At 40.0% G+C, this 16313-nt stretch overlaps 2 protein-coding genes across 3 annotated transcripts in view; one reads left to right on the forward strand and one right to left on the reverse strand.

The window, feature by feature from the left end:
* Positions 1-16313, reverse strand: part of rdh12 (retinol dehydrogenase 12) — a 62509-nt gene that overhangs the window by 42046 nt on the left and 4150 nt on the right. The gene's annotated exons all lie outside the window — the stretch shown is intronic.
* Positions 1-16313, forward strand: part of gpr176 (G protein-coupled receptor 176) — a 192867-nt gene that overhangs the window by 213 nt on the left and 176341 nt on the right. Inside the window, exon 1 of the mRNA XM_059955467.1 lies at positions 1-3865. This exon is cut by the window's left edge and continues 213 nt beyond it. The gene's annotated coding sequence lies outside the window, so the exon portion shown is untranslated. The remainder of the gene's footprint in view (positions 3866-16313) is intronic.

A 16313-nucleotide genomic window follows, 5' to 3' on the forward strand; every position in this document is an offset into this window, starting at 1 on the left:
TCCCCAGACCCTCTACTGCAAGAAACCGCAGACAGTTGTCGACACAGCTCGGCACATCAAGGAAACCAAACTCTCCCTCCATGAACTCCATGTATATTTTTCGCTGCCTCAGTAAAGCAGCCAAGATAATCAAAGACTTTACCCATCCCAGTCATTCTCTCTTCTCCAACATCCCAACAGGCAGAAGATACAAAAGCCTGTAAGCACGTACCACCAAGTTTAAGGGCAGCATCTATCTCACTGTTCTAATTCTACGGAATAGCTCCCTAATATGATAAGTGTGGTAAACTATGTATACCTGTCTGGACACGCCTCTCTGCTGACTGCTCCTGTGGCTCCTCCCACAGACCCCTGTATAAAGGTGATTGGAGGCACTGCTCCCCCCTCAGTCTCCGAAATGCTGTGCTTCGTTTTGCTGCTAATAAAAGCCTATTGTTCGCCTCCCGTCTCCGAGAGTTATTGATGGTGCATCAATAAGATAGACTCTTGACCTCACATACTACTTTCTTATGAATTTGCTCTGAATGTCTACCTGTATGATACTTTCTCTGTAATTGTAACACTTTCTTCTGCATTCTATTTGACTTTGTTCAACCTCAATGCGTTCATAATGAATCGATCTATGTGAACAACATGCAAGTCAAATTTTTCATTATATCTTGGTACGTGTGACAATAATAAACCAATTCATCCATTTTTACTGTCTCCACACTTGGAATCATCCTCTAGGTGTTGGAAAGCACTCAAATTCAAGTCTATAATTAGCAGTGGTCTATCACAAAGCACTAACAAACCACCTACTGCCAATCAACCTAAAAATAACATCTGTTCACCACAAAAAATGAGAAGGTCTGCAGATGCTGGAAATCCAAAGTAACACCCACAAAATGCCGGAGGAACTCAGGCCAGGCAGCATCAATGGAAAAGAGTAAACAGTCAACAATTCAGGCCTAGACCCTTCCACGGGACTGAGAAGGAATGGGAATGTGCTTGAATAAAAAGGTGAGGGGTAGGGGGAAAAGGCTAGCTGGAAGGTGATAGGTGAAGCCAGGTGGGTGGGAAAGGTAAAGGGCTGGAGAGGAAAGAATCTGATGGGATAGGAGAGTGGACAATAGGAGGAAGGGGCCTGAGGGAAGTAATAGGCGTGAATGGGAATTTAGACAGTTGTAAGGGACCTTTACAAAATCCCAATGGGAAAAGATGGATTAAATGCAGGAACGATGATCCTTTTACTGAAGAAGCCCAAAATCAGATATTACAGCCTGTGGATATGATGAGGAAAATTTATTTCTCATCCCAAAGACTGGTGACCTTGTGAGATTTTCTAGTACTAATACCTAAACAGATCAAAGGGAGAAAGCAGGAGTAGGGTAGTGGATTTGGGATGATCAGCCACAACAACAGCATAGCAGCCTGGAAAAGCTGAAAGGCCTACTCCTGCAGCTATTTTCATGAAATGCTCTTTAAGTCAATCTAGCCATCACTAGCAAGATCTAGATTATGGACTAAATCATCACTTAGATGTGGACAGTGAAGTGGGACTTTTGCATTTATGCAAACTCTTAAAATAACAAAATGTAGAAAAGGTAACCATAGGGCTGTTAAAATTTGATACCATGGCACATCAAGAAATACTAAGGCAGATGTTTAAAAGGATACTCAAAGTTTAAAGAAAATTATACAAATACCTTGTAGGACAAGTAGCAGCTGCTGAGATAGAAACAGTTAACATTTCAAGTTGAGGACCTTTGAAGTGAAACCTTACTCTTTGTTTCCATAGCTCCTGCTTAATATCTCCAGCATTTTCTATCCTTAAACTTCATGGTTTTTATTACAGATTCCAGTATCTACCAGATTCCAGCTTTTCTTTTGCTTTACAGTAAGGTTTCTAAGAGCATCTATAAAGGATTCAGGCAGCTGAATCCATGGGTACCGATGAAGCAATTACAGATTAATCAGAAGAATATAGAGTCTGGATGGGGAGGATTTCAGACCTCAGAGAATTTTAAGAATCTATAGGTAAAGGAGAGAGATGTGAGGCCAATGAAGGACTGAAAGAGAAAAGGTACACATTCTTAACGGTGGCTCCTTTGAGCTAGAAGCTAAAATTGGTGTATAAGTGTAGGACTGAGTCACAGGGTGTGTTTGGATACAGGGCAGAATTTGGCGATCAGCTGCAGTTTCTGGGGAGAAAAGGGAAGGTTATTCAAGAAAGGTATGGAATAATATAGCATTATCTAAAATTACCAAAGTGATAACTGAGGGCATCTGGTTTCCATAAATATCTAACAGCACTGCCTTTGCAGAATCTGAGGTGATCTGGAATTTGGTGATGAATCTGGATGTGGCTTCAGGGGCAGTTCAAAGACTGAGTGTGCTGCAACTCCTACCTACCTCCTACCCTCCACACCTTTTCCACCAGCAAGTTCAAAGTTCAAACTAAATTTATTATCAAAGTACATATGGCACTGTATAATACCCTGATATTCATTTTCTTGTATGTATTCACAGCAAATACAAAAAAAATAGAATCAACAAAAAACTACACACCAGATGGACAAACAACCCATGTGTAAAAGACAACAAACTGTGCAAATGCCAAAAGAAAAAAATGAACAAAATAGTAATAATAAAACAATAAGTGATAAATATCGAGAACATGAGATGAAGAGTCTTTGAAAGTCAGTCCATACATTGCAGGAACAGTTCAGGGTTGGGGTAAGTGGTTCAAGAGACTGATGGATGAGGGGTAATAGCAGTTCCTGAACCTGGTGGTGCAGATCCTGAAGCTCCTGTACTTCCTTCCTGATGGTAGCAGTGAGAAGATCATAGCTGGATGGTGGAAGATGGACCAAAGAAGGATGCTACCTTCCTGCGACAGTGCTCCTTGTAGATGTGTTCAAACATGGGGACGGCTTTACGCATGATGGACTGGGCTGTATCCATTATTTTATACAGGCTTTTCCATTCAAGGTCATTGGTGTTTCCATATCAGGCCATGATCCAACCAGTCAATATACTCTCCACCATGCATCTATAGGTTTGTTAAAGTTTTAGATAACATGCTGAATCTTCACAATTCTTTACAATAGCAATTACATGCTGGACCCAGGACTGATCCTCTAAAATGATAACACTGAGGAATTCAAATTTGCCTACCTCTCCACCTCTTATACCCTGATAGGGACTGGCTAATGGGTCTCTGGTTTCCTCAATTTGTAGTCAATAATCAGATCTTTGGTTTGGCCCTCAGCAGATTGAGAACTCTGGGGTCATCCATGGCAGATTTTTAATGGAATATCTTTTACTTACCTGGACATTCAAGAAATCCAGTTCTATCCAGAACAAAACTAAGCCAGAGAATGCTGGTTTAATGTCATTATGAAATGTTGCTAGCTGTTTCCTCTCTTCACAGGCAGCTGTCTGCTTAACCTACTACCAGCACTCACCGCACGAGTCAGTGCTTTCGCTGCCGGTAACCAACAGGAACTCAAAAAATGTAGCAATGATCTACGCAAAGTCATCAAGACAGCAAAATGACAATACAGGGACAACATCCAGACACAACTCTCCAGCAAGAACACACGCTGCTTACGGCAGGGTCTGCACACCATCACAGACTTCAAAGCTAAATGCAGTGGTGCTGCCTGCATCACTGCCTCTCTCCCAGATGAGCCAAATCTTTTTTCTCTCGGTTCGAAGTCGCCAACACAGAGCCCCCGAAGAGAGCCACTGATGCGACCTGCATCTTGATCATCTGAGGCTAAAGTATGCAGGTGTTTCCAACGAGTGGACGGTCACAAGGCCGTGGGACCGGACGGCATCCCAGGGCGGGTACTCAGGATGTGTGTGGCACAACTGGCAGGTGTGTTTACAGACGTTTTTAATCTCTCCCTCTCCCAGTACAGAGTGCCCTCCTGCTCCAAAACATCCACCATTGTCCCTGTAACTAAAAAGATCAAAGTAACATGTCTGAGCCACTGGCATCCTGTCCTATCACACTCACCTCAATAATAAGCAAATGTTTTGAGAGGGTGGTCATAGATTACATCTGCAGCATGCTACCACCCACACTGGACCCCCTACAATTCGCCTACTGACACAACTGATTGACATACGACGCAATAGCCACTGCGCTATATGCCATCCTTACACATCTGGAGAAGAGGGATGCTTATGTGAGAATGCTGTTCTTGGACTACAGTTCAGCATTCAACACCGTAGTTCCATCCAGGCTCAACAAGAAGCTCAGGGACCTCGGCTTTCACCCTACCTTATGCAGCTGGATCCTGGACTCCCTGTCAGATTGCCGGCAGGTGGTAAGAGTGGACTCCCTCACCTCTGCCCCTCAAGGCTGTGTCCTAAACCCCCTCCTCTACTCTCTGTATACCCATGACTGTGCCGCCACCCACTGCTCCAATCTGCTAATTAATGAGGCAGCCTACGGGCTACAGAGAAAAAGTTATCACCCTGACACAGTGGTGTTAAGAAATCAACCACTCTCTCAATATCGCAAAAACAAAGGAGCTGGTTATGGACTATAGACAATAGGTGCAGAAGTAGACCATTCGGCCCTTCAAGCCTGCACCGCCATTTTGAGATCATGGCTGATCATCTACTATCAATACCCGGCTAGACCTGGCTAGAGTTAAGTCGGGGGTTGCTGGGCAACATGGCTTAACAGGGATGATAGAAGGATGGATAGATAGATAGATAGATAGATAGATAGATAGATAATATTCCCTTGTATCAACTTCTACATATGAGTTCAGGACTTTTATTTAAAGCAAAAAAGAACTTCTTTAAAATTCAAAGATTTGACAGATGTTGGAAATATAGAGCAACACACAAAATGCTGTGGGATCTCAGCAGGTCAAGAAGCATCTATCAAGAGGAATAAACTGTCCATGTTTTGGGCCAAGACCTTTCATCGGGAAATGTGGTGAACACCCTTCACTACTTTCATAAACTACTTACATTTGCACAGTACCTTTAACATTAGAAGACACCCAAGATAATTTATAAGAACATTATCAATAAAATGTTTGTTATTAAGCAACAGAAAGGAGCTATTTGGACATATGACCAAGAGCTTAATCAATAATGTGTTTTTCAATTTTGTTTTTGAATTGTTTTAAAGAACACAGTGACACAAAAACAGAGAAGATTAAAGAGGAGAGGCCAGAATTGTTGGTGAGGCTGCACTGTGCATATTTATAATCACACTTTTATAGTAAAGATGTGGTTAAACTGGAAAGAGTGAAGAAAAGATTTATAAGGACGTAACTAGGAAGAGGGCCTGAATTATAGGCAACAGTTGATGAAAATAAGTCTTATTCCTCGGAATATAGGACAATGAGTGGGCAACCCTAGACCATGAGACCACAAGACATAGGAGCAGATTTAGGCCATTCAGCCCATCGTGGCTGCTCTGCAATTCCATCATGGTTGATCTCGAATCCCACTCAACCCCATACAACTGCCTTCCACCATATCCTTTGATGCCCTGATGATCAGGAAACTATCAACTTCAGCGCTCAATATACATACAGACTTGGCCTCCACTGCAGTCTGTAGCAGAGTATTCCACAGATTCACCATTCTCTGGCTAAAAAATACCTCCTTACCTCCATTCTAAAAGGTTGCCCTCAATTTTGAGACTGTGCCTCTAGTTCTGGATACCCCCACCATAGGAAACATCCTCTCTACTTCCACCCTATCTAGTCCTTTCAACATTTGGTAGGTTTCAATGAGATCACCCCCACATTCTTCTAAATTCCAGTGAGTACAGGCCTAAAGCTGCCAAATGTTCTTCGTATGTTAACCCGTTCATTCCCAGAAGCAATCTTGTGAACCTTCTCAGAACTCTCTCCAATGACAACACATCCTTTCTGAGATAAAGGGCACAAAACTGTTGACAATACTCCTAGTATCTTATAAAGCCTCACCTTTATATTGTATTCCCTTTGAAATGAATGCCAATATTGCATTTGCTTTCTTTACCACAGACTCAACCTGTAAATTAACCTTCTGGCAGTCTTGCAGGAGGACTCCCTACATCTGCATCTCTGACGTTTGAGCCTCCTCCCCATATAGATGATAGTCTGCACTATTGTTCCTTTTACCAAAGTTGTAATCCATCTGCCACATTTTTGCCCATTCTTCCAATTTGTCTTTGCTTTGCTTCTTCAGCACTCTCTACCCCTCCTCCTATCTTTGCATCATCCGCAAACTTTGCCACAGAGCCATCAATTCCATTATCCAAATCATTGACAAATGATGTGAAAAGTAGTCATCCCAACACTGAAGAACACCACTAGTCACTGGCAGCCAAGCAGAAAAGGGCCCCCTTGTTTCCCACTCACTGTCTCCTGGCCGTCAGCCATTCCTCTATCCATGCTAGCATCTTTCCTGTAACACCACAGGATTTTATCTTGTTAAGCAGCCTCATGTGCAGCACCTTATCAAATGCCTTCTGAAAATCCAAATAAATGACATCCACTACCTCTCCTTTGTCCACCCTGCTTATTACTTTCTCGAAGAACTCTAACAGATTTGTCAAGCAAGATTTTCCTTTACAGAAACCATCTTGATTTTGACTTACCTTATCATTAGTCTCCAAGTACCCCAAAACCTCATCCTTCATAATACACTCCAACACTCTCCCAACCACTGAGGTCAGGCTAACAGGATTATAATTTCATTTTTCTGCTTTCCTCACTTCCTCAAGAGTAAAGTGACATTTGCAACCTTCCAGTCCTCCAGGACCATGCTAGAATCACATGATTCTTGAAAGGTCATGACCAATGCATCTGTTATCTCCTTAGCAACCTCTTTCAGGACTCTGGGATGCAGTCAATTGGGTCCAGATGACTTATCCACCTTAAGACCTTTGAGTCTGCCTACCACTTCTTCCTTTGTAATAGCAACGGCACTCACTCCTGCTCCTGACACTCACAGAACTCTGGCACACTGCTAAAGTCTTCCACAGTGAGGAATGGTGCAAAGTACCCATCAAGGTCATTTGCCATTCCTTTGTCCCCCATTACTAATTCAGCAGCATCATTTTCCAGTGGTCCAATATCAACTCTCACCTCTCTCTTATTCTTTATATAACTGAAAATATTTTTATATCCTGCTTTATATTATCTGCTATTTTGCCCTCATATTTTCCTTTCTTATAGCTTTGTAGTTGCCTTTTGTTGGATTTTAAAAGCTTCCCAAGTAACCAACTTCCCACTCACTTTTACTACCTTATATGCCCTTTCATTGGCTTTTATGTAGTCCTTAACTTCCCTTGTCAGCCACAGTTGCCTAACTCAGCCATTTGAGAACTACTTCCGTAGGACATCTATCCTGCACCTTGTGAACTATTCCCAGAAACTATTTCTGCCTTGCCATCATCCCCACCAGTATCCTCCTCCAATCCACCTGGGCAAGCTCCTCTCTCATGCCTCTGTAATTCCCTTTATTCCATTGTGATACTGTTACATGTGAGTTATGCTTCTCCATCTTAGTTTGCACTATGAATTCAATCATATTATGATCACTGCCTCCAAAGGGTTTCTTTATGTTAAGCTCCCTAATAAGATCTGGGTTATTACACAATACCCAATCGACTGGTCAGCTGGTGGCACAGTGACAGCTGTGTCGGACTCCAGAATGGCGGTTCCCGAGTTCGAATCCATCAGGCTGTTCCAGAGTACACTTTCCATCCATGCCGGGTTGAGTGTTGAGCTCACAACTCGATCTCATAAAATAAAGAAAAATACTGCGAAATATCCGTGTGAGGAGTGGTGTGCCACACAGTCTTTCGTTCTGCGCCTTGTTTAGAGCACAAGCTGCTCTAAAAAGCCATCTCATAGACATTTAACAAATTCCCTCTCTTATGATCCGACACCAACCTGATTTTCCTAATCCCTTGCATATTGAAGTCCCCCCATTACTATTGTGACATTACTCTTATTACATTCCTTTTCCAGCTCCCTTTGCAACCTTAACCCCACATCTTGGCTACTATTTGGAGGCCAATATATGATTCCTATAATTTTTTTTTTTAACCCTTGAAGCTCTTTAATTCCACCCACAAAGCTTCAACCTTACAGAGCTGTTTAAAATTATGAGATGCATAGATAAGATGAATAAAGTCGACACAAGGGGCAACTTCTTCACGCAGAGAGTGGAGATTGTATAGAATATGCTGCCAGACAAAGTGGTTGAGGTAGTACAATGGTATCATTTAAAAGCCACATGGATAGGTACATGGAGAGGAGGGGCCTGAAGGAATGTGGGCCAAACACAGTAAATTGGGACTGGCTAGATGGACAATATGGTCAGTATGAGTCACTGGACTGAAGTGCTTCTATCCGTGCTGTGCCATATTGCTCTATGACTTTATTCAATAATCACAATGGAAGACAACATACATGGTTTGATACACTATGCTTTTAAGTGTTGCTGCCACCTCACTGGAAAGTAATAGTTACATTGTTAAGGTTGCTGTTTTGATCAAGAGATGTGGAGCACAAATAACATAGTTATTTATCGACTGGTGAAAGGCCTTGATAGAGTGGATGTTTCCTATGGTGGGAAAGTCTAAGACTAGAGGACACAGCTTCAGCATTAGAGGGGTATCCTTTTAGAAGGGAGATCAGGACAATCTCTTTAGCTAGAAAGGGGTGAATCTGTGGAATTCTTTGCCACAGGCAGCTGTGTAGGCCAAGTTTTTATATTTAAGGCAGAGGTTGATTAGTTCTTGATTGGTCAGGGCATGAAGGGACACAGAGGAAAGGCAGGAGACTGAGGCTGAAAGGAAAATTGAATCAACCATGATGAAATGGCAGAGCCGACTTGATGGGCCAAGCAGCCTAATTATGCTCCTATATATAATGGTCTTAAAGCAAAGATTCAAAAGCTGTTGAAAATGACTCTGGGACACTCCACAACTCTTCTAAACCTTCTCCAATGTAATTGTCATACAACGCTGAACTAGCAAGGAATTCAGATCACTGAAGCTGCAGGTCAGCTTTCTTCCTCGACCACCTCAGTTTTATATTTCAAGATTCCATTATTTTTCTTTAGAACTACTATTCAGTATTTTAGACATCACAGTTTACATGCAAAGCAAAAGTTTACAGGTGTGAGAAATGCTAACCAAAACAGTGAATATTATAAGCACTCAGCAGTTCAGACAGCATCCTTACAGAGCAAATAACAAATTTAAAGATTCTGATCAATGATATCATGGTTGACAACTATTTAGATATTGAGAACAAATGCAACACTAGAATGCAAATACTTGCATTTCCAACAAGGTATTGCATTGTTTGATGGAGGTCTTTATTGGATATAGATATAATCCACCATACTCTGCACTGAGGAAGCCAAAGCCTATACAACTTAGAGACAAGGATGTGAGTTCATGCTTCCTTGTTGAAGTACTAATGGTCAGCATTTTGAGATACATTGCTGAAGTTTCCAGCCTTAGCCTGTAAAGATTCAAAGGCAGAAAATATGGCCACATCTGCAGTGGGCAAGAATGCACTATTGTCCTGTCCTGTCACCAACTATTTGAAGAAGTTGTATTTTTGCAAGATACGCCACATGAAAAATGTACAAAGGAGCTGTACCCTCTAAACATAATGCCAGAGTCCTTATCCCCCGTTCGACACTTTGTCAGAAGCTAAGGTCTCACTTCCTTCTCCCTATCATATTGAAAATCAAGCAATGTGTAAACTTAAACACTCTATTTTACTCAGCACTATGGATGGCAGGTGATGCCAACAAAACCCCAGCCTCACAGACAGCTTAACATCTCTTTCTCCAGCTGTGTATTCAATGCACTCTTTTGAATATGATGAGTTCCTACTCAAAGCCAACAGACTTGCCAGTCAGTGAAAATCTCTTTCTGGAAGAGGGTATTGAGGATCTTAATACATTACCAGGACCGTTATAGTTAAACTTAGCAAAGAGATTATTGTTAATATTGTAGGAGGATTAACATTCACAATAACTTATTTGCTTTTTTTCAATCCATTTATGAAACGTGAATACTTCTTACAATGCTCTAGAGAAGTGGTGGTAAGAAATCTTCTTGACCCACTGCAGTTGCTCTGGTGAAGGTACTTCACAGATCTTGTGAGTAGAGAACTCCAGTACTTAGGCCCAGAAACAGGAAGGAATGGCACTATACCTACTCAGTAAACAGTGGAGGTGTGCGGCAGTAAAGAGGGCCCGAGCACACAGTTCAGATAAGCAGTTGCCATTGTGTGTATGTTTACTATCTGTTTTGTCCTGCCACCTCGGCACTCAGCTAAGATAGACCAAGTTCAGCATAATACGTGAATGTTAGTGTCTGTCTTGTCTTGTAAATAATTGTTTACCCTACTTACCAGTAGTGAGCCCCTTCTATCCCCACGAACCTGATTTCATACAACAGCACACATCTGTTTTTGGAATTGGATTATTATTGTCAGAATGAAATGCTTATCTTGCAGGCTGTTCATATGGATCAAATCATTAATCAGTGCATTGAGGTAAAACAAGGTAAAACAGTAACAGAATGCAGAATAATGTGAAACAGTTACAGATAAAGTGCAAGATCATAACAAGGTAGATTGTGAGGTCAAGAGTCCATTTGTCATACTTGGGAACGATTCAATAGTTTTGTAACAGAGGGATAGAGGTCCTTGAGCCTGGTGGAACATGTTTCAGGCTTTTTTTCATATTGTGCTCAATGGGAGAGGGGAGGGGAAAAGGGGAAGATGTCTTTAATGTGTTGGGATCTTTGATTATGTTGGCTGCTTTACTGAGGCAGCAAGAGTATAGACATAGTCCATGGAGTGGAGGCTGTTTTTCATGACATAATGAGTTGTCTCCACAACTCTGCATTTTCAATGGTTCTAAATACCATATTTACATTCTAAATGTTGGCATTTCTTTACTTTAACTGCAATTAATAATATAAAATCCAAGTATTATATGGAATATTATTCTGCTTTCACCAAGACCACTCCACATCCAGGTTTGATTTCATACTTGGAACATATTATGCACTCATTCACTAGACAGTGATACTCAAAAACAATGGAATAAATTCCAATAAATTCAAACTGAGCATGCCAGTATCAAAAAGAACAATTAAATCAAAAGGTTAATGCACTTGCATTCAAGTGTGTCAGGTCAATTCTAATTGCATTAAGCCTTCATTAAGTCTCAAGATATTATCATTAATTTTATGTACTAGCTTCTGAATTATTCATCTCAGAAAGGTAATTGATAAAACAGTTGCTGGCTCTTGGGCACTGCTCCAGGGATTCTATTTGTTAGCTTTCAAATTTCCACAAAGTTCAACATGAAAGGCAACAGAATAGTTAGACAAATAGCCTTTTTGCATGCTTTTATGAATAAATATGCAAGGCATCTAACACAGGAGAGCTAGCTATGTAATACATAATTGGCTTCATGGTAGCTAGCAAAGGATGGTGGTACAAAGCTGTGTTTTAGTCTAGAGTTCTGTAACTAGTTGTGTTCTGGGCCCATTGTTCTTTGTCATTTGGATGAGAATGTACTGGACATAGTCAGCAAATTTGCAGATGACACTAAAATAGGTGTTGTCATAGTCAGTGAAGATTATCAAAAATTCCTGGGATTACAATGCTGGAAATCCTGCTTTTCAGCTAGTTCCCTAAAATCACTTTCCAGGATCTCCTCTCTGCTTCTGCCTATGCCATTGTCTTTATGAAGCTTTCTCCTCTCACTCTAAATCTATGTTCCTTAGTTTTGGAATCCTTCACATTATCTGTACATCCCATAACTGAAACACTTTATAATGTTTCCTTTCATTCTCCTATATTCCAAGAAATAAAAATCAAGTTGGCCAACTTCTCCTTACAACTCAAGCTTGCTGGTCCTGGCAATATCTTCATACATCTTGTCTACCCTCTTTCCAGTTTAACAGCACCTTTCCTATAAAAGAATGACCAAAACTGTACAAGGTACTCATTAATGACTTATATAAGATAGTATCACAACTCCTATACTCAGTGCCCTGACTGATAAACACCAGCATGATAAATGCATTTTACACCACCCTGTCTGCTTGTGAAGCCTCTTTCAACAAACTATGTACTAAGTCCCTCTGTTCCATTACACTCTGTATAACCCTACTTTTCATCACATAAATCCTACATGTTTAAGTTTTCAAAATGCATCAACCCGCACTTATCTGCATTGAAATCCATTTGCCACTCCTTGACCCTCTTCCCTTACTGATCAAGATCGTCTTAAAATTATTTTAAGATTACATTTGTCTGTCATTGAAACATACAGTGAAATGCGTTATTTGCATCAATGACCAACACGGGCCGAGGATGTGCAAGAGGCAACTCACCAGTGCTTTCATGATTCTGGCACCAGCACAGCAATCCCACCACTTACTAAACCGAACACATACACCTTTGGACTATGGGGGGAAACTGGAGCACCTAGAGGGAACCTATGCAGTTCTGTGGAAAACGTACAAACTCTTTACAGAGAGCAGTGTGAATTGAACATGAGTTACTGAAACTGTAATACTGTCAGTAACCACTGCACTACCAGGTTGCCCTCCTGTAATCTTCGATAACTTTCTTCACTCTCAAAATCTCTTAATTTTGTGTCATCTGCAAGCTTCCTGATCAAGCTTAATGCATTCATATCCCAGTCGTTGATATAAAAAACAAATAACAAGGGTTCAATCACTGATTCCTGCAACACACCACTAGTCATCAATCTCCAATCAAAGAAACAAATTTCAAACAACACCTTCTGCTTCTTACTTTTGAGCCAATCTTGAATCAACCTAACTACCACTCTGTAAATTCTTAGGCTATGCTGGACCCCATCAAAGGCTTTGCTGAAGTCCTGATCAGTAACATTCACTACTCTACCCTGGTGTACCCTTTTGGCTACCTCTTCAAAGAATTTGTCAAACACGACTTCATGTTCATAAAGCAATGCTGACTCCTTCAGAAGGTTATATAAAACGGCTGATTTGTACTGGTAAATAAGACCATGCAGCAAATTATATAGTTTTTTAGTCAATGGTACAAACAATAACATGTTTAGAACCCTATTTCAAAGGAAATGTTGGCTTCTGTAAAATAGATTAAGCCGATTGCTGTGGCATTTGATTAAAATGTTGAGAGAGAACATATCAAAATCATACTAATTCCCAGAGGCATTTCTGTCTCCAAAAAGAACAAAAAACTATAAATCCTTTCTATACCTTCTCTATATAGTAAGCTATTCAAATTCCTAGACTTCTATTAATATTGCACTATTACAAAAATGATATTCTGTTTTTCTTTAAATTTTATTTCTTTTGAGATTTTAGATAAACAATAATTCTTTGCCAGGACTGGAAAATTTTTCTTGCCAACAACTTAGCCCAAAGGTGGAAAGTACATTCCAGCTCCAATAAGATAAATACAAAACACAAATCACCAGAATGCTGATTCCCATGAATTTTTGGCAAATTAAAAGGTAAATGCAATACAAATCCAAATATGCCAAAAGAGTACCACTCAGAAAGAAATGTTAAAAAGTTATTGCAACAAAAATATTTCCATTCTCTACAATGTTTATTTACAATCTTATTATATTGTAACAATGTAGAGGTCATTTTAAACTCATCCACCCACCTTACACCCAAATGCAAGATTGGGAAGAATGTAAGGTAGATATCTGATCTTATTTATAACTTCTCTTTGATGCTGGCAGTATGAATTTGTCAATATGATTGATGCCCCTTTCTCTCCTGAAATAACATAAAAGTCATGTCAAAACTGCTACTGTATGAACTGAAATGGTTCAAGAAGATGGCTTATTACCATCTTCAAGATTAGTTAGGACAGACTCCCACATCCATTTTATGATGGAGCAACTGATGAGTATAAGCAAAAGAAACAATAACATTCTTCACTGGATGGTGAAGTCTGTGCTTCACATAGTAAAGGATAAATTCTAGGAAAAGGCTTGCCATGGCCACAGTACTCTGGCATTACAAATGGAAAATTCTGTTAGGATGGTACAACTATTTTGTGGTATGTTGCAAAGTATATAGGAACACAGTAAATGAGGAAAACACTAATCACAGAGTAAAACAACATTTTCAAGTGTCAATGAAGTCTTGGAAGTGACATGGAGATACTATTTCATTGTTCTGTGGAATGTACAAAAGTGACCGATCTTGACTAAGCAGGTTAGTGACAATGATTTACTGGTTTTACTTAATCTTTAAAAGATATTACATTGGAGCTGTAGCTTTATGAGTAGGCAGTGAAGAATAAAAAGAAAATTTCACCAACAATATGAAAGACACTGCAGAAACTTCCACCAAAGTTGCACTCAGGGATATCTAGTGTTTTGAAAGATACTTTTGAGTAGTGGAGCAAATAATGAAAATATTAGATGATTTTTGGTCTTTTTTTGTTTTATGTTTCAAATGCCCTTATAGGTTCACTTTAAATTAATCAGGAACTGCAATACCCAATTATTTTCTACAAATCTTATTTTCTAACAAAAAGTTTTAGAAACATCTGGGTAAGGGATGGAATTTTTATATTCCAATCTGGAATATCCCCAGTTTTCTATTACTGATATGAGATCTGTTTATAGCAGCATTCCTCTTTTTATTTAACCTTTTATGCTTTTACAAAATTCAATTATTAACTTCATTTTAAAAGTAAAATCCCAGGTATTCACAAGACACTTCCAAATATTTCAATATTTCCTTTTGTTTTTCTTCAAACAATTGTCTAACCCAATTTTGAAAATAGGTATGTCCCAAGGTTGTTGTATTTTGAAAAATGTTTGCTTTATTCTACTCTCCAGAATCATTATGACTGAGCTATTTAGGCCTACAAGCTTGACTTAACTTTAGTTGAGAGTTGAGGGCACAGTTTTAAGGTGCTTGGAAGTAGGTACAGAGGAGATGTCAGGGGTAAGTTGTTTTTTTTTAAAATGCAGAGAGTGGTGAGTACATGGAATGGGCTGCCAGCAACAATGGTGGAGGCAGATACAATAGGGTCTTTTAAGAGGCTCCTGGATAGGTACATGGAGCTTAGAAAAATAGAGGGCTATGGGTCACCCTAGGTAATTTCTAAAGTAAGGACGTGTTCGGCAAGGCATTGGGGGCTGAAGAGCCTGTAGTGTATTGTTCTGTAGGTTTTCTATGTTTCTATAACTCTGATATGAAGGCTTTCCAAACTCTTGCCTTTGGCCCATATTCCTCAATACTTGATTAACAAATACAATTCATTCAGCACCATGAGATAATCTGCGTGAGGTCAAAACAAATGTGAAAGGTAATGTTCTGCAAAAGGGAAGAAATTCAGCTATATGAGTTACACTTTCACTGCATTGAACTCAACAGAGGAACTGTGGCCTGTTGAAGAGGGATTTTGGATACACCTTGCATCAGGACCTGTTTTATGCTAGAAAGGGAGGGCAGCTGAACAAAGATACCATTAATTTGTCCAAAATTGCAGATAAGTGTTCTATAAATATTACTTTATATCACTTTGTTTCTAATTATTTGTTATTGTATTTTAATTAAATGGATTTTTTTTGTTTAATTAATTTATTTAATTTATCTTAAAAGTATATTCTGTCAATTTGAATAGTGTGTAAATGTCCATGATTAAAATCTATCAAAAATGCTTTTTTCAGCTAACTAAGTGACAATAGCTATCAGGAGATGGGGAAACCAAGATAAGATACTTCAGAGCAAGTCTTCACTTGCTATTATAGACAATAGACAATAGGTGCAGAATAGACCATTCGGCCCTTCGAGCCTGCACCACCATTTTGAGATCATGGCTGATCATCTACTATCAATACCCGGTTCCTGCCTTGTCCCCATATCCCTCGATTCCCCTATCCATAAGATACCTATCTAGCTCCTTCTTGAAAGCATCCAGAGAATTGGCCTCCATTGCCTTCCAGACCCCCACAACTTTCTGGGAGAAGAAGTTTTTCCTTAACTCTGTCCTAAATGACCTACCCCTTATTCTCAAACCACGTCCTCTGGTACTGGACTCTCCCAGCATCTGGAACATATTTCCTGCCTCTATCTTGTCCAATCCCTTAATAATCTTGTAACCCCCTGGGTCGCCTCAGGCTTGCTCAGCTCGTTCTCGTCTCGGGGGAGCAGCCTTCGGCCCCGCCAAACTGGGTAATCAGCTTGTGTGGATGCTGTGTGATGCCCCTGCCTCGCCCAAAAACAGACAGTACACCATAAGCGATTAAATGAGTACAATTTATAAAGGTCA

This window comes from Hypanus sabinus, chromosome 2, assembly GCF_030144855.1.
Source record: "Hypanus sabinus isolate sHypSab1 chromosome 2, sHypSab1.hap1, whole genome shotgun sequence".
NCBI lineage: Eukaryota > Metazoa > Chordata > Chondrichthyes > Myliobatiformes > Dasyatidae > Hypanus > Hypanus sabinus.